General features: G+C 41.6%; 1 protein-coding gene across 1 annotated transcript in view; it reads left to right on the forward strand.

The window, feature by feature from the left end:
* The window catches only part of ZBTB38 (zinc finger and BTB domain containing 38), a 140,296-nt gene that overhangs the window by 40,651 nt on the left and 79,488 nt on the right, over positions 1–20,157 (forward strand). The window lies entirely within an intron of this gene.

The following is a 20,157-nucleotide window of genomic DNA, read 5'->3' on the forward strand; positions in this document are numbered from 1 at the left end:
AACACCCCCAAGTAAGACTAAGCTACCTTCAGTCTTAGCATGGTTTGACTACTAACTTCTCCACCCCTACCCAAAAGCCTTGAAAAGTAGCCTCGTGCAGGCCATAATCAAGGGGTTTACTGCATAACACACAGCAAAACTTCCTCCAGATAGACAACAGTCTCCCATATCCATCTGTGCACATGGGTGCTCAGACCCTCTCTCCTGTCCCCACCAATCTCAGTCCTCACTATCTCTGTTCCTCCAGCCTCCTTCCCTTTCTCATTCTCTCTAAAGCATTCTCTTACCCCTCAGCCCAACTCTAATCCTCCCTTCTTTCAGGAAGCCTGGTCCCTTTCCCCTAAGGGTGACTCCCTTTCTCCAGCCTGTTCCATTTGTATCCATTACCTCAGCTCAGACAAACCAAAGAAACTTCCTCTAATTCACACCCCTTAGGAAGAAGGGAAAATTAAAGAATTCTAGAAACTTCTTATGGAATGTCTTCACTCTTATTATTAAACAAAAAGCAAAAGTTAACATTGGAACTCGTGGAGGAAAATTGAGAGCCAATCAGCTACCAATACAATAGATATTTTAGTTTACCAGAGGGAGGGGATGTTGGGAAGGAGAATTGGTGGGGGAGGGAGAGAAGAACAGCTCTGAACTGCCATTATTCATGTGTATGTTTTTCTCTCCCACTGGATTATAGAGATCATGTCATGCATCATTGAAATCTGTACCATCCATAGAGCCATAGCGGATATAAATACTTGAATGAATGAAAAAATTTGAGTGAATAAGTGAAGGAATCAATGTATATGGCAAAATCAGGCAGTGAGTACAATGAGGTTGCTACCAGGTGTCATGTGACTCACCATCATCTGGGGCAATTTCCTGCCAGCTCTCCGGCACTCCGGCCTTTGTCTCTGGGGATCCTCCAGTCGTCCCTCCTGCAAGTGTGCTCTTGCAGAACATGGTCCTCAGCCAGCTTCTTCAATTTCTCACAACCACCTTAAGAAATCAACACTTGGGCATCTAGTCTTATGCTAGCTCCCAAATTTCTTCAACCCAGACCCTCCTGAATGTTGATTTCATAAGTCAATAATCCCTTCATTCCCTTAATAATAGAGTGGGTTAAGTCATATCAAGGTATAAACCCTTCAGAAGCATTATGCACAACATCCTATGCTTGCATCTCAAAGTCAACTTTTTTTTTTTTAATACTATAAGCGTTATTACAAAGAAATCATTACGAACCCAAAGAGTCTCTAATTCTTGGTCTCTCCGATGGGAGCTGCCTGCTAATCCTCCCTAAGCCCTGCTCTCATCATGTAATTTCTGGGCTGGAAACCCAACTGCCTCATATCTAAACTCCTCTCTCTAGAAGCCATCCGCAAACTGGTTCCACTCTCCAGCTATAGCTCCGTGTATTCCCTAATACCTCCAGCATACATCACTGACCTCACAGCCAGGCATTGACCATTCCTACCTCTGTCTCTTTGTCAAGGATCTGGAACCGTCTTCTTCCCTTTCACCTTCCTCTTCCAGACAGCTAAAATCAGGGAATTGGTTGGGCAAAGTTTCCTTCCAGTGTCCCTCCTCCAGGGAGACTTCCCTGACTCATTAGTCCTTCTGTCTCTCTGGGCTCACCATGTCCCATCTACCCAGCTCATCATATATTTCAGGCCCATTATCTTCTCTCTCCGGTGAGCTGGTGTCGTCCTCCTGGAAGGACCTGTATCTTGTACTTCTCTGTATTTCCCGAGTGCCAAACACACCTTGCCTTTTTGCACAGTGGGGAGTTACTGTAAAACTCTGAGTCAAAGGAACTAAATCCATTTGTCTACTTGTTGTTCACCCAGTTGCTCCCCAGTGGATTCCTCTGGGCACCAAAATTTTCAAGTAATCAAGATCCTGATCTAGGCTGGTGGGCCCCAATTCCAGGTCTCATTTTCATGATTCTTCTTGAAGAATCTGTTTCTTTTTTTTTTTTAAATGGGAGTTGAGCACTTGGGAGGATCCTAAGAACTCATGTTTCCACTGAGTTAATAAATGCATGTTCTGAACTATACTATACATGTTGTTTAGACAAGAGAGAATTTCTAATAGGTGAAGATTATGGTGAAAGGAAAGAGTTAAGGAAACTACTCAAAATGCAGGAGCCCTTCTCTTTCCAGGGGGGATTTCCATAGATTACAGTATAGACGAAAATGTTGGCAAAAGTAAGAATTTCTGCATAATATTCAGCGCAAGAAATGCCACATTTCTTTATTTCCCTAAAACCAAGTTAAACTTGGCTTCACATTCCTCACTCTCTGCAGTTGGGGAAGAGTCTAATAGCATAATCACTGGGTCTCTGTTTCTGTCCTCTAGGCCTTCACAAGCCCAGGGAAGTGGGGTATCCTGATTTGTAGACCATGATGGGTGCCTCGGTTTTTACTGTTCTTTCTGCTACCCCTTGTGCCAGTCCAGGAGGATGCTGAGAAGACCATGGAGAGGCTCCTTGGTGCTGTGTCTCTCTCTGATGGCTACAATTTGTCCACAGAGGTCCTCACCCAAGCTCTCAAACCAGAAGTGTGTAGTGTCCAACCTCCACAGGCTTTCAAGTAGCCTCCCACCTAAGTTCCTGCAGGGGTGGTAGGACACAGACCCTGCCACCCTGGAAACCTGTACTCACTACCTCTACACAGGCGCGCATGCACACGCATGCTTCCCCATCTTGGGGAGCCACCCTGAGGGGAATTGGCCCACACTTCCCTCCTTTGATCCTGAATAATTCTTAAGTCTGGCTTCCAAACAAAGATCTGAGTGAAAAAAGCTTTATTCTGGGGGCCTAGAAACATCTCTGTTTTAGCCTGTGAAGCACAAAGGGCTGTTTCTTTTCCCGTGAGGAGGGGAAGCTCAGAACTGAAAACTCAAGGCCAAGAAGAAAATCACCTTATCATTCTCTTTCGCTGATAAGGCCACAGCAGTAAAAAGGATAAGACACCAATTAACTGCTCGGTCACTCTCTGTTTCCCCTGCGGAACAAGGACCTGGTAGGGTGTGTGTGGTGGCTGTGGGGGTGGGGTGGCTAAAAGCATTAACAAAGGAGATTTGGACACCTGATGAAATCTCAAAGGGCCACTTAGGAGGAGAAGCCAGGGAATGAAACCTGAGCCACATGTCTGCGGCATTAACAGTAGCAGGTGCTGCTGCATCCTGTGACCATTTGAAACGAGGAAGTGGCAGTGTGCAAAGATTTCCTAGGCAGCAGTTGGACGAAGACTTGTGTGAGGAGCAGGACAGCTAGTAGTGGCCCGGGGGTGGCAGGCCTGAAGGACACCCACGCGCCACTCCTAGAGCGGCGCAGCCTGGCCTGGAGCTGCACCTGAGGAGACACATCTCCTAACTTATTCCAAGGCATCATAGGGCTGTTATGGCCTACGGGATGGACAGTGGGATAAGGGAATATGCCAGGCTCCGCAAAAGTCTGGGTATTTTGATGACTGTAAAGACTGATAAAACTTGGGGCGCCTGGGTGGCTCAGTGGGTTAAGGCTCTGCCTTCAGCTCGGGTCATGATCTCAGGGTCCTGGGATCGAGCCCCACATCCGGCTCTCTGCTCAGCAGGAAGCCTGCTTCCCTCTCTCTCTGCCTGCCTCTCTGCCTACTTGTGATCTCTCTCTGTCAAATGAATGAATGAATAAATAAATAAAATCTTAAAAAAAAAAAAGACTGATAAAACTTTATACCAAGACCCAACCTTCTATTAAAGCTTAGCCAAACAGCCGGCAAGCCAAAAGCATGTATGCAATTGAGTGTTGATCAAGGAAAGCCAAGGGAGGGGAAATCAGGACAAAGTAGCCCCCCACCACTGCACCCGGCATCAGTCAATCGGACATGCACCATGTGAAGAAGTAACCAGGTAACATGGCTAATATCAGTGAGGCAAATATGGAGAATTTTTAAAAATAAATTCTCACTTAAAGAGTTAGAGTAGGGTTTTTAAGGATGATCAGCACTGCCAGGCTTCCTTATTTAGTATTGAAAGCAACCCAAAAATTATCTTTAAAAGCGTGGTTCTGTATAAGCCGCCTAGAATGGGGAAACGGGGAAAGTGAGAATTTGAGATTTCCCTCATTACTCATCAAGAATGGCTTTTGACAAGTTTGCTTGGGAATTATGACTTTAATACCTATTTGTTGCAGAAAATAATTAGAGCCTACCAAATTACTCTTTCAAAATTACATACATTATGGTATGTATGCAACACTCCTGTTCATGTCTGATTTTTTCCCTGTACACTTGATGATAACGGATCGTCTTAATCTTTTCCATGTTTGCGGATCTGAGAGGCAATTGACCCTTGTTGTATCTTATTCCCTATTTCCCTGGTGCTTAGTGATGTTGAACATCTTTCATGTGTTGTCATTTCGATTTTTTCTGTACATTATTACTTGTTCATATGCTTTGGCCTTTTTCTTTCTTTCTTCTTTCCTTCCTTCCTTCCTTTCTTTCTTCCTTTCCTTCTTTCTTTCTTTGTTTCAAGATTTTATTTATTTGACAGAGAGAGCGAGAGAACACAAGCAGGGAGAACAGTAGAGGGAGAGGGAGAAGCAGATGCCCAGCTGAGCAGGGAGCCCATTCAGAGCTCAATCCCAGGACCCTGGGATCATGACCTGAGCCGAGGGCAGACAACCAACTGAGCCACCCAGGTGCCCTTTGGCCTTTTTAAAATGTGTTGTTTGTTCAGTTAGTGCTGATATTCATCCTTTAACTATTACATCTCATAAGAATATTTTCTCAAAGTTTGTTTTTTGTCCGTTAAAGTTGTTTATGGTGTCTTTTGCCATACAGAAGGCTTAAGTTTTTAGGTAGGGAAATTTCATTATTGATTTTCTCGATGGCATCTTGGATTTTGTGATTTATGTAGGAGAGTCTCCTCTATCACAAGATTATAAAAATATCCTCTCTTATTTTCTCCTGGTACTTTTATAGCCTTTAAAAATGTTTCTGTATCATCAGTCTAGCTTTTACTTATTTGGCATATAATGCGTTAAAACCACCTAACTGCATTTTCCGTGCAGAGAGAAAGGGAGGGAGAGAAAGGGAGGCTAAGTTCCTTCATCCATCTGAGACAGTGCTAAAAACTCTGTGAAGGAGGAAAAAAACCATCCATTCTAGTGGGAAAACTGTGGGGCAACAATATAATCCATAATTTCTGAGATGGTCCATATTTGCAATATTCTTCCTTTCTGACACATAGTTACCATTCAGCTTTTGATCTGGAAACTGCAGCTAGTATAACCAATCAGGGGGTATAAACACAAGCCTGGGAAAGAGGACAAGGCAAACACTGCAGGATATATATAAATTCTATGAATTCAGAGGAGCAAGGGGTGTTTCTGCTTGGGAAGACTGGGGAGAACATTTGAACTGGGCCTTGAAGGCAGATCAAATTTTGGGAGACCAAGCTGGTCAAAGAGGTCATTCTAGTCCAAGGAAACACAGGAGCAAATGTAGTGAAACAGGGAAGCACAGGCTGTGTTTCTGGAACCACTCGTGAGCAGTCTGATTGGCTGCTATATAGAGAAGTAGCCAGGGGTTAAATTAGATGGTCATTTGAGGCTGGAGAATAGAAAGAATTGGATGCCACAGTAATGAATTTGTGCTTTCCTTTCTTCTTCTCTTTTAGATTTTATTTATTTATTTGAGAGAGAGAGAGAGAGCACGACAGGAGGAGGGGCAGAGGGGAGAGAAAGAGAGAGAAAAAGAGAGAAAGAGAGAGAGACAAGTGGACTCCTCGCTGAGCACGGAGCTTGATCCCAGGACCCTGAGATCTTGACCTGAGTCAAAGTCAGATGCTTAACTGACAGCCACCCAGGTGCTCCATGCTTTATTTTCTAGGTAACGGAATCCCCACTGACAGCTGTATTTTTTTTAATGTTTTATTTATTTATTTGACAGACAGAAATCACAAGTAGGCAGAGAGGCAGGCAGAGGGTTGGGGGGAAGCAGGCTCCCAGCCAAGCAGAGAGCCCGATGTGGGGCTCGATCCCAGCAGCCTGGGATCATGACCCAAGCCGAAGGCAGAGGCTTTAACCCACTGAGCCACCCAGGCGCCCCAGCTGTATTTTTTTTTTTTTTAAGATTGCTTTATTTATTTGGGAGGGGGCATGTGCCTGGGGGAGGGGCAGAGGGAGAGAATCTCTCAAGTAGACTCCCTGCTGGGCTGGGAGGCCTATGCAGGACTCCATCTTATGACCCAAGAGATTGTGAGCCTAAACCAAGAGTCAGGCACTTAACCAAGTGAGCTACTCAGATTCCCCTAAAGGCTGTATTCTTTTAGCAGCTTTATTGAGATATAATTCACATACCATACAATTTACCTATTTAAAGTGCACAATTCAGTGGTTTTTAGTATATTCACAGATAAGTGCAACCATCACCACAGTCAGTTTTAGAACATGATCATCACCTCAAAAAGAAACCTTTTTTAAAGATTTTGTTTAAATTCAGTTAGTTAACATATAGGGTATTATTAGTTTCAGAGATAGAGTTTAGTGTGATTCATCAGTTGCATATAACACCCAGTGCTCATTCCATCACATGCCCTGGCCCTTAGTGTCTATCCCCCAGTTACCCCATCTCTTCACCCCTTCCCCTCCAGCAACCCTCAGTTTGTTTCCTATAGTTAAGAGTCTTTTTTTTTAATTTATTTTTATTTTTTTTAAAGATTTTATTTATTTATTTGACAGAGATCACAATTAGGCAGAGAGGCAGGCAGACAGAGAGAGAGAGAGAGGAGGAAGCAGGCTCCCCGCCGAGCCGAGAGCCCGATATGGGGCTTGATCCCAGGACTCCGGGATCATGACCGGAGCCAAAGGCAGAGGCTTTAACCCACTGAGCCACCCAGGCGCCCCTAGTTAAGAGTCTTTTATGGTTTGTCTCCCTCTCCGCTTTTGTCTTATTTTATTTTTCCCTCACATCCCCCCCTGTTCATGTGTTTTGTTTCTTTTTTCTTTTTTTAAAGATTTTTATTTATTTATTTGACAGAGCACAGGCAGGCAGAGCAGCAGAAGGAGAGGGAGAAGCAGGCTCCCCAAAGAGCAGGAAGCCTGATGTGGGGCTCCATCCCAGGACCCTGGGACCATGACCCGAGCCCAAGGCAGTCGCCCAACCAACGGAGCCACCTGGGCACCCCATGTGTTTTGTTTCCTAAATTCCACATAAGAATGAAATCGTATGGTATTTGTCTTTCTCTGACTGACTTATTTTGCTTAGTATAATCCCCTCTGGTTCTACCCACGTTGTTGCAAATGGTAAGATATCTTTTTTTTTTTTTAAGATTTTATTTATTTATTACACAGAGAGAGATCACAAGTAGGCAGAGAGGCAGGCAGAGAGAGAGATAGAGGAGGAAGCAGGTTCTCCGCTGAGAAGAGAGCCCGATGCGGGACTCGATCCCAGGACCCTGAGATCATGACCTGAGCCGAAGGCAGAGGCTTAACCCACTGAGCCACCCAGGCTCCCCAAGATATCTTTTTTATGATGGTGGGTAATAGTCCATGTATATATATGTATAACCACATCTTCTCTATGTATTCATCTGTCAGTGGACATCTGGGCTCTTCAAAAAGAAACTTTTATCTTTCACCCCCTAACTCATCTTTGTCCCAAGCCTAAAGCCACGAATCTATTTTCTGTCCTTCCCTGTTCTGGACATTTCATATAAATGGAATCATGTAATATGTGGTCTTTTGTGACTACCTTCTTTTGTTTGTAGTGGCTTGAGTGACAGAATTCTCTAATCCAAGTGGTTCTTTAGGAAGAATATTCTGGATACAGGATGGTGGAAGGGGGCTGGGAGAGCTATTGGGAGGCCATAACTGTAAGTAGCTATTATGGGGTCATATGAGTGCTCAATAAGCAATAAGCTTTTGGGTGCCGGTAAGAAAACACTAAACCATAAATAGCTTAAATAACAGGAACATAGTATCTTTGTGTGTGTCTGTTATTTTTTAAAAAGTCAAAAATTTTATTTTAATTCCAGTAAGTTAACATACAGTGTTATATTAGTTAGAGGTGTACAATATAGTGATTCAGCACTTCCATATATCACCCAGTGTTCATCATGATAAGTGCGTGCCTTAATCCCCATCACCTATTTTATCCATCCCCCCACCACCCTATCCTCTGGTAACCATCAGGGGGCACCTGGGTGGCTCAGTGGGTCAAGCCTCTGCTTTCGGCGGGGTCGTGGTCTCAGGGTCCAGGATCAAGCCCTGCTTCGGGCTCTCTGCTCAGCGGGAACCTGCTTCCTCCACCCCACCCCACCCCCAGCCTCTGCCTGCTGCTCTGCCTACTTGTGAGATCTCTCTCTGCCAAATAAATAAATAAAATCTTTTTTAAAAAAGTGTTTTTTTGGTTTGTCTCTCTCTTCCTCTTTCCCCTTTGCTTCTTTGTTTCTTAAATTCCACCTTTGAGTGAACCCATATGGTATTTGTCTTTCTTTGACTGACTTAATTTTGCTTACCATTATACTCTCTAGCTCCAACCATGTTGTAGATGGCAAGATTTCATTCTTTTTTATGCTGAGTAATATTCCATTGAAGTTGTCTACCACATCATCTTTATCGAGTCATCAATTGATGGACACTTGGAATGCTTCCATATCTGGGATATTGTAAATAATGCTTCTATAAACATAGGGGTGCCTATATCCCATTGAATTAGTGTTTTTGTATTCTTTCAGTAAATACCCAGTAGTGCAATTGCTGGTTCATAGGGTAGTCTATCTTTAACTTTTGGAGGAACTTCCATACTGTTTTCCAGAGTGGCAGTACCAGTTTGCATCCCCACCAATAGTTCATGAGTATTCCTTTTTCTCCACAACCTCACCAACACCTGTTGTTTCTTGTGTTGTTGATTTTAGCCATTCTGACAGGTGTGAGGTGGTATGTAATTGTAGTTTTGATTTGCATTTCCTTGATGGTAAGTGATGATGAACCTCTTTTCATGTGTCTGTTGGTCATCTGGATGTCTTCTTTGGACAAATGTCTGTTCATGTCTTCTGCCCATTTTTAAATTGGATTATTTGTTTTTAGGGTGTTAATTGTAAAAGTTCTTTATATATTTTGGGTATTTGCCCTTTGCCTTTTAGTTTTGTTGATTGTGTGGATTTAGCAATTTTGTTTCTTAAATTTATAACTGTTTTATGAGGTAACTGAAATGCCTGAAAGTATTTTGACATGAAATTTGTAAATGTTGTTTTAAATGTTTAAGGGTATTTACTTAGTTCAATTTATATAGATAGTTATTTGTTAGAGGACTATAATCTTTTAAATTTATAAGTTAATGGAACACTAGTTCAATGGTGAGAAAAAGTAATTCTTATTTTTATACTTTTGAGTATATATATTTATGAATAAGACAACTATGTTTATGGGTGACTATAAGCTTACATTTTTCTAACTTAAATGAACTGAATATTGATACAGTCACATGTTACTGTGTGTATTTTTTTCTGTGCTCCAAAATCTACTTTGGACCTTAAAACTCAATTGGTAGTAAGATACCCAACTCATCTAGGTTTTCTGGGGACTACTTTGGTTTCAAATATGGGGGGCTTGGCAAACTGAGGCAGGAAGTCGACATTATTGGCAGACAATCCTCTGGCCTTTGCAACAGCCCTGTGGCAAGCCGGTATGAAATCTGTGTGCAGGGTTATCATTCCTGTAACCAGAGGCAGCAGCAGGGCTCAGAGAAGTTAACAGCAGGGCTCAGAGCAGCAGGGCTCAGGGCTTGGCCAGGGCCATTATTTGGATTATAATTTATTCACCTTTCTCACATCCTTTCTCTACTTAATGTGATTTATTTCTGAGGTCTTTCCTCCCTCCCCAGTAGAGAACTTGGTTTCTTCTTTCTAGAATGAATGAGTTTTATTTTCATCCAGAGGAGCCACAATCTAAGATTAACTTCAGCAGTAATCCCTACAAATTCCTTTGTAGAGACATTCAGGGAGGTTGATTAGCCTTGCGAGATGGGTAGAAATTAGGCTATAAAGAATTAAGAAATTAAGGTTATAAAGAAATTAAGGTTATAAAGACGTTTATAACATCTTTATATGTTATAATATATGGATTATATATCCAGGGTATGGATTAGTGTGCGTTTTAAAAAATCATTTTGCTGATTATTTAAAATGTGTTACTACTTGTAATTAACTTTTTAGTAACAGTTTTGTTGGGATATAATTCACACACCATACAATTCACCCATTTATGCTCTTAACCACTATTCTTAAAGTCAGGGAAATGCAAATTAAAGCAAAAGTGATGTGATGAGCACCAGGTATTGTAGATAAGCATTGTTATCACTAAATTGTACACGTGAAACCAATATTACACTGTATGTTAGCTTAATTTAAATAAAAACTAAACAAAAATAATTGATATATATATAATATACTCTACTGCTTTTCAAAAAAAAAAAGTGAAAATATCCAGTGATGACAAAGATGTGGGAGAATGTTTAGTCTTGAATATCAATTATTGGAGTATGACTTGCTTCAGCTTTTTTTGAAAATGATTTGAACATATCTATTAAAATTTAAAATAAAAATTGAAACGATAATTTCATCTTAGACAATTTATTTTATAGAAATAAAAGTATGAAAGGATAAGAATAGGAGTATTTATTACAATATGCTGTAATGGCAAAACAAACAAACAAACACCTGGAAAAAACTTTGTCCATCAGAATGGAATGATTGAACAACATATGATGGGCCGTACCAAGAATGAGTTAGATCACTCTTACCCAAGCTTCTACCAATCTTATATCATTAAAACATTTTATTTGAATTGGCTCCAGGAAGGAAACAGAATTACTAGGATACATATTTACATTATATATACACATTAATAGGATACATATGTACATAAATTAATAGGATACACAGAGGGAGAGAGAATATTTATTAAGGGGAATTGGCTTCCATGACTGTGGAGGCTGTGCAGTCACCTGCTCTGTCACCTGCAAGCTGTAGACCCAGGAGAGTCTGTGGTGTAGTCTTGAGAATCAGGAGAGACCATGGTGTCTCAGTCTTATGGTAGGAGAATGCCAGTGACCCAGCTTATCGGTCAGGCAGAGTGAGGCCAGATACCCCCTGCCTCCACCTTTTTATTCTATCTAAGCCCTCAGCAGATCGTATGAAGCTCACCCACACTGGGGACGACCATCAGCTTTACTCAGTCTACAGAGTCAAATGCTGGTCTCATCCAGAAATGTTCTCACAGGTATACCCAAAAATAACATTTAGCCAAATATCTGGGTACCCCATGAGCCAGTCAAGTTAGCACATAAAATCAGTTAGTCCATCCATGTATATTTGTCATGAAATGAAGTTTCATATCACCACAGTCAACAGAAAACCAGTATTACTTGTTATGCCTAGAAAGTATCTGTAAAAATAAATACAAAGACAATAAAAGGATGTTATTCATTCTTAGTTAGATAACGTGGCCTACTAAGGATTCTAATCCTGAGCCTGGCTCTCTACGAAAGAGTGAAATATCAAGTGTTGGAGAGATATTAAAGATACATGCCCCATGATTCAGTGTCATTTAATGTCCTTCATAGAGCATATTAGCTCCTTAGGGCCCACAGTACCGACCATTCCAAACTTTTGTAAACACGTAAGACATTCTTTTTTTGACCTGAAGAGATAATCACAATTTATTAAATTTAAAAAGCAAGTTATAAAGTAATATGTGTTATTCCAACTTTTGTATAATAAGCAAAGTCAAAAGAAACCTTGTTTGTTGCTTGTCTTGGTGTGCACATGGAGAAGTAGATGAATATCTTAAGTTTAACCATAGGAAATAGTAAGTCAAAAATGATCTAAATTTGGGTTTTAATATAGTCCCGCCTAATAAACCACCAAGGCTGTTAACATTGATTATGGGAAGGAGTGATGGAAAGTCTTTTAAGGCTTTTATTATATTGCTTTCAATTATGAGCATGTATTACATTTGACTTTTTCACAATTCTTTTTTTTTTTTTTAAGTTTATTTTATTAGATTGCAATTTTTTTTTTGATCAAATAGTCAAACATTTATTATACATCTGGATAATGCTGAATTTCTTTTTTTTTTTTAATTTTTTTATTTTTTTCAGCATAACAGTATTCATTAGACTTTTTCACAATTCTAATAAAAGCATTCTAAAAGAAATAAAAAGAGAGCACATAGCCCAAGCCAAAAGCTATGAATAAGCTACAAACCCTTGGTTATGTGTCAGTTACATCTCAATAAAGCTTGGGGAGAGGAGGAAGGCCGCAGGTCCTTGGGTAGATCACACACCCTTTCTCCAATCCACCTGAGCACTACTGACATTTGGAGCCAGATAATTAAGGTGTTTAAATAACTCATAAGAGCTTAGCAGTAACCACCCCCCAGGTGGTCTGTCCATTTGGATGAGGATGGAACCCTTAAGTCCCAGGGATGAAGTTCCATCAGCAGTGAAGGACTTGGGAGCATTGAGGCTGCTTCCTCAGTTCTGAGGGGTTGTCTTGCCTACTGTAGGATGTTTGGCAGCATCCCTGGCTCTTACCTACTGATGATAGCAGCATGCCCCACCAGTCGAATGATAGCCAGAAATGTCCACAGAAGTTGACAAAGGTTGCCTGGGGGCAGAATTTCCCCTGGTTGAGAACCAAGGGAAATTGCTGCTCTAGCTCTCAATTTCTCAGTTTCTCATTAGCAATGAGACACACCTTGAACCAAGTGTTCTCTAAGTTCCATCGAAGCTCTGACATTGTCTGATTTCATCAGCTTTCAATCTACCAATGTTTCCCAGAAGCTGTTTTCCTCCAGAGCCACTAGAGGGGACACTCTGCAACACTAAGGACAAAACAAAGCACTGGGGGAAGTTTGTTTCCTCTCCTTGTGGACTTTGTTGTCTTGGATTCAGAGCGCCTGGCCTTTAATAAATACTCTTTAATGTTGAGAGTGATAGCCCTTATCCACGAGGCATGTAGAGCTGTTTGTCTTGTGCTTTGCGCCATAAAAGTCAGTGGTTTTAGATACGGTGGAAGAGAGCAGTGTTCTTTGCTTTTTAAACATTCTTTATAAGGCCGTCAGGTGAATATTACTACTAAAAAAAAGTTATGTGTCTCTGTGAGGAGAGCCCATGAGACAACCAGGCTAGGAGGGGAAGATTTAGTTCTCTTCCTGGTCCTGCAACTTCCAGGCTGTGAGATATTGTCCAGGTCACTTAACCTTTCTGGTAATATGTAGCAGCTAAGATGAGAGGTTAAGGTCACACATGGAGTTAAATGGTAAAGCAAGGGTTTGGATCTGACCTGTCAACTTCATGGGATAGCTGTGAGAATCAAAGGAGATGGTGTGTGCGAAAGAGTTTTAAAAAATAGAAAACCCTGTACAAGTTCAGGGTGTGGATTCGCAGGTATCAGAAGAGCATGAGGAGGTGATGACTAAGAGAGCAGGGGTGACAGTGCATGGGGGAATGGGGTAGGGGTAGCTCCACAGAGGTAACAGAAATAAACCTCCACCAAGTGTTATCAATTATAGAAAAAGACCTCAATGCCCCCAAATCCTTCATTACTGGTGGAACTTCATCCTTGGTACTTAAGGTTTTGATGCCTATCAAAATGGACAGGCCACTTGGACGGTGTTCCTTTATGCTCTTATGAGTTCCTTAAACCACTTAACAAAAGTGAAAGATCCACTCCAACACTGTTTTTTTTTAAATAGTTTTTTTTTTAAAGATTTTATTTATTTATTTGACAGAGATCACAAGCAGGCAGAGAGGCAGGTAGAGAGAGAGGAGGAAGCAGGCTCCCTGCTGAGCAGAGAGCCCCATGCGGGCTCGATCCCAGGACCCTGAGATCATGACCTGAGCTGAAGGCAGCGGCTTAACCCACTGAGCCACCCAGGCGCCCCCCAACACTGTTTTTTTAAACTTTTTTTTTTTTTTACTCTGAACCACAGTAACAAATAGGTTTCACAGAGAGACCCAGCTCACAAGCATAAAACTGAAACAAAAGTCTTGTACTTGAATTGTTTTGTTCTGTTTTATTTTGTCACTTGAAACTAATGCCACTTCTGACCCAATAATGGTGGGTACTAACCTGCTGTTTTAAAAACACTGTTCTAAAGGTTTTTATGGGATGATAGTGTCCTGGTGCTGGGCTGAGGAAACAGGAGACATGACCTTCAAACATTACGTAGGGAGCCTCAACAATAAATTTTTTAGTTTTCTAGGGGCTGATTATTTGAGGAATGATTCGGGAAGAAGAAAGAAAAGCAATAATCCCAAATTCATCTAAATGAGTGAGGATGGACCACTGAGCAGTATTCTCAGAGGTCATGATTTTAACCCCACTCCATTATAAAGTATAGATGGGCATAATGTAGCCACCACCAAAAACAAAAACCCAGGGGCTCCTAGGTGGTTCAGCTGGTTAAGCCTCTGCCTTTGGCTCAAGTCCTGATCCTGTGGTCCTGGGGTTGAGCCCCATGTGGGGCTCCCTACTCAGCGGGAAATCTGCTTCTCCCTCTGCTCCTCCCCCAACTCGTGTTCTCTCCCGCTCACACTCTCTCAAATAAATAAAATCTTTTTTAAAATTAAAAATAAAAGCCCAGTGTTTATTGAGCCCTTATATATCAGACACTGCACTAAGCATTTCATGTGAGTGGTGGCGACATCTGAGAACTCCCTGGTTTTCTTTTCTTTCCTCACACTAAAAAGAATTCTGACTCTGCCGGTCCAGTTTCTCCCCCTCAGTTATCAGAAGAACAGGACAGAAGTAGAAGAATTAGATTGGTTAGAGTGGGAGAAAAAACTTTCTAGGGAGCTTGGGACAAAGAAGGAGAGATGAAATCCGTGGGGCATAAGGGTTTTGGACAGGACAGGAGAAAGGATGTTAAGAAAGATTGCAGGGAGCTCTGTATAGAGCTTGAGAAATGCAAGTATTGAAGATGAGTTAATTTGAAATTACTTTTTGGTGACTGGACTGGGTTTCTTAGATTGTAATATCACTCTGAGAAGGGCTCATATGGGTCATAGTCTCAGTAGGGTTACATAAGCATTATCGTATTTAATCTGCATAACAAACCCAGCAGGTGGTATTATTATTAACTTTTTTTTCAGATTAAAAAAAAAAAGGAGGCTGATACAGGCTAAGTAACCTTCAAATCATAGGCTAATAAAGAATGGAGCCAGGATGGGGCGCCTGGGTGGCTCAGTGGGTTAAGTCTCTGCCTTCGGCTCCCATCATGATCTCCAGGTCTTGGGATCGAGCCCTGCCTAGGGGCTCTCTGCTCAGCAGGGAACCTGCTTTCCCCTCCCTCTCTGCCTGGCTCTCTGCCTACTTGTGATATCTCTCTCTCTCTGTCTGTCAAATAAATAAATAAAATCTTTAAAAAAAAAAAAAAAAGAATGGAGCCAGGACTGATACTTAGGTCTTTCAACATCCAAAATACAAGCTCTTAACAAGTCCATGAGTAAAGATTATTTCCAATATAAGTAATATTGATTAAGAATAAAATAGGATAACGTTTAGCAAAAGGAATGTAAGACTTATACACGAAAAATGATAAAACATTGTTGAAAGAAATTAAGGATCTAAATTTATGGAAAGGTTTCCCCAGTTCACAGATCAGAAGACTTAATATTGTTAAAATGGGAATACTCCCCAACTGGTCTAGAGGTAGAATTCAATCTCTGTTAAAATCCCAGCTAGAATTTTTTTGCAGAAATTGAGAAGAGAATCTTAGAAATCAGATAGAAATGCAAGGGATCCAGGGACACATGGGTGGGTAAGGTCATGATCCCAAGGTCCTGGGATCAAATCCAGCTGGGGCTCCCGCTCAGTGGGGAACCTGCTTCTCTCTATCCTTCTATCCCCTGGCTTGTGCTTTCTCTCTCACTCTCTCTCTATCTCAAATAGATAAAATCTTTAAAAATTAAAAAAAAAAAAGAATGCAAGGGATTTAGAATGGCCAAAACAATCTTGAAAAAGCACTAGGTCAAAGCTGTAATAATCAAAACATTGTGGTGCTGGCGTAAGAACAGACATCTAGATCCACAGAATAGAATTAAGAGTCCAGAAATAAACAAATATAGTCAGTTGATTTTTGACAAAGGGGCCAAGGCAATTCAATGGGGAAAAGAATGGACGATTTTTTTAAATAAGTTTTTGATTTTAGAATAGTTTTAGATGTCCAGAGTTCTTGTGAGAGTAGTCTTTTCAACAAATGTTTCTGGATATCCTCATGAAAAGAATGACTGTGGACCCCTACCTTACACCACAAAAATGAACTTAAAGTGGATCATAGACCTAAATGTAAGAACTAAAACTATAAATCTATTAGAAGAAGACTAAGGAAGAAATCTTTATGACCTTGGGTTAGACAATAGTTTCTCAGATATGATACACACAGCACAGTGATATAAGAGAAGATTGATAAACTGGACTTCATCAACATCAAAAACCTTTTTCCTTCAAAGAATATCAAAAAGAACGTGAAATGGCAACCCACAGACAAGGCAATCATATTTGTAAAACATATATCTGATAAAAAGATTTATATGCAGGGGCACCTGGGTGGCTCAGTGGGTTAAGCTGCTGCCTTCAGCTCAGGTCATGATTTCAGGGTCCTGGGATCGAGCCCCGCATCGGGCTCTCTGCTCAGCAGGGAGCCTGCTTCCTCCTCTCTCTCTGCCTGCCTCTCTGCCTGCTTGTGATCTCTCTCTGTCAAATAAATAAATAAAATCTAAAAAAAAAAAAGATTCATATGCAGAATGTATACTCAACAATAAAAAGACAAATAAGCCAATTTAAAAATGGACAAAGGATTTGAACAAACAGTTCTCCCAAGAAGACATACAAATGACCAGTAAGTTCATGGAATCATTCTCAACATCATTAGTCACTACAGAGAGGCAAATCCAAAGCAAGATGAGATACCACATCGCATCCACTTGGATGGCTAGATTCAAAAAGATAGTCAAATAGAGTGTTGTGAATGTGTGGAGAAACCACACGTCCCTGGTGGGAATATAAAATGGTGCTCTTTGGAAAACAGTTTGATGGCTCCTCAAAATGGTAGAGAGAGCTTGCTTCGGCAGCACATACTCTAAAATGTTAAACCTAGAGTCACCTTATGACACAACCCAGCAGTTCCATTTCTTGGTAGCTACTGAAGAGACACAAAAACATGTCCACACAAACACGTGTACTAGGATGTTCATGGCAATATAGCTCATCACAGTCAAAAATGGCAAGTGGATAAACAAAATGTTTACATCCACACGATGGAATAGTATTTGGGCATAAAAAGGAATGAAGTACAGGGGCGGCTGGCTGCCTCAGTTGGTGGAGCATGTGACTCTTGATCTCCAGATTGTGGGCTCAAGCCCCATGCTGGGCATAGGGCTTACTAAAAAAAAATTAAAATAATAAAATAAAATAAATGAACTTATAAAAAGGGATGAAGTACGGATGGATTCTACAACATGGATAAACTTTGAAAATATTATGCTAAGTCAGAGAAGCCAGATACAAAGGCCACATATCATGTGATCCCATTTATATGAAATGGCCAGAAGATACAAATTTGTGGAGACAGAGAGATTAATGTTTGGCTAGCACTGGGGGGAGGGGCAGTGTACAAGTGAGGAGTGACTACTAATGGACACATAGTTTCTTTTTGGGGTAAAAGAAAGCTTCTAAAATTCTATTAGAGGTCACACATTTCTGTAAATATACTGAAATCCATTGCCTTGTACTCTTTAAGTGGGTTAACCTTAGGGTATGTAAATTATATTTTATTAAGTGAATGAGATGAGAGAAATTGGAGGCAGCAAGTATAGACCAGTCTTTCAAGGACTTCCTAGAACGTGTAAAGGTTTAATTTATTGATTTTTTTAAGTACGAGTCTATAACCTCATTTGTTGTAATGAAGAATTCTCTAGATGGGGTAGAGGTTAGGGGGTATGCCTGTATTTACTTCTCTGTGTCCCCCAGTAGATTTTCACCCAATTATGATTTTATCTTATTAGAAGCAACCTCAGAACATACAGTGCAGGGCACCTGGGTGGCTCAGTCGTTGAGTGTCGTCTGCCTTTGGCTTGGGTCATGATCCCAGGGTCATGGAATCAAGTCTCTCATCCGGCTCCCTGCTCACCAGGAAGCCTCCTTCTCCTTCTCCCACTCCCCCTGCTTGTATTCCCTCTCTTGCTGTCTGTCTCTCTCTGTCAAATAAATTTAAAAAATGAAAAATGTAAAAAAAAAAAACAAAACCCACAATACAGTCTGTGCATCTCACTTAAGCTTACTCATCATTTCTCCTTTCCTTTTTTTTCTCTTCACATTATCCTGGTCCCACAAGGTAGACTGAAAAAATAATCAGCCTTTCTTCATCTTATTAGAGAAATAACTACCTGTGTACATGAAGCAAGCAAGGCCACCAAGCCTTTGGGGAAGCAGAGTGGGGAGGTGCCCAGAGGCATTTTCTACAAAGAGACAAGGAAAGAATAAACAAGGCTTCTGCCAAAAATGCCTGGAACTTAAAGCGCTTTCCTCAGCTCAAGGTCAGGCTGTGTGTGGACGTTGACAGTGACCCTGATCAGTTGTTGCTGCTCCTTTAATTAAAAGCATGTGGCTTTCTCTCTTCTGAAATTCACCTTTGCTCATTCCACCTGCCTGGGGAGTTAGACACCTACAGCACAAGTGTAATTCCTCAGAGTGGCAACTGGCAGAGCTCCCAGGAACAAGGTAACTACACCATGTCCCCAGCTATCAGAGGCACTGATCTCCTGAGCCCAGAAGAGGGGTCTCATGACCACGGTGGAAGGACAACTGTGAAGTGGCTTTAGTGAGGAGGCCAGCGACGACTCCCTCCTCACTTCCACAAGGGGCTGGAAATTCCTGGCATTTGTCTTCCTCTTGGAATGAGACATTTACTCTAGGAGAATCATGGAGAAGTACAAACCATGAAATCGAAAAACCCCAGAAGAAGTTACCTCCAAGGTCATCTTTATCCCGGGCCCAGATACCCCCAGAAGGAGATGTTCTTTTTCCAGCCGTCCTCATCTTGGCTTGAACACAGCCACTGACAAGCCTCTCACTCTGCCCTGAAAAGGCAGCGATGCCTGATAGGGCAGTGCTAAGGGCAGTGACTCCCACCAGCAGGTCCGGTGCTCTTCCTGTCACCTCCAGCTCCTCCTAGCCCTTGAAACACACCATTGTTCTATCTCCTTCTCTAACTCTTGGGGTCTTTGAGAGCTATCTTGTCTTTCTTCCCTGTAGTCTCTTCTTGCCTGTCCCAGACTTGGGCCTTTAGTTGCACTGACTGCCCCCGCTTGTATGCCCATGGGTCCAGGGGGGCCAAGTCTGGGCCTTGTGCCCTCTGAGGTACTCTGTCCACTGTTCTCTCACAGCCTGCATCCACCACACACTACCAGACCCCTCTTGCTTTGTCTTCCCATCCCGGCTTTTCATCCCCACTTGTACCTGACCATGAACATGCTCTTCTGACCCCTCTGGGTATCCTCTCAAGACTCAGACCTTGTGTTGACCCATCAAGAGGACATGAGGCCCACTACTCTAGACAGATCATCCCTAATTGTTCTATTCCTTCCTTGTGCAATTGGTTTCAAACCCCATCATTACCATTATCTTTGCTCATCTGAACCAGGCTGCCCTTGGTCATTATTCACACATTCACTCCAGCCACCGACCATGGTGGTTCAGAACACAGGATCCGATATCAAACAATCCAGGCTCTGCCATTAACCAGCTGTGAAACTTAAGAGAAATGTCTTCATCTCTCTGAGCGTCCATTTTCTTATCTATAGAATTGAAAACAATTATAGTACCTAACCTCATAACTTTGTCATGATCATAATGATAAATGAAATAATCTTTGCAAAGCACTTAGCACAGAGGCTCAAACATTCACTGCAAGTATTCAGTATATGTTTTCTATATTTTATTTTAAAATTATCATCTAAACGTATCGAAATACATTCATTCATCACGCATTTACTGAGTCCCATGCTGGCCCAAAGATATAAATACCCTTCTTAAAGAGTGGTGCCCTCTTAAATCCAGGAGGTACAGGCTCACGCAGGTACCCAGAGAGCAAGAAGCTGAGGCCCAGGGCCA

The sequence above is a fragment of the Lutra lutra genome, chromosome 1, assembly GCF_902655055.1.
Source record: "Lutra lutra chromosome 1, mLutLut1.2, whole genome shotgun sequence".
In the NCBI taxonomy this organism is placed as follows: Eukaryota; Metazoa; Chordata; class Mammalia; order Carnivora; family Mustelidae; genus Lutra; species Lutra lutra.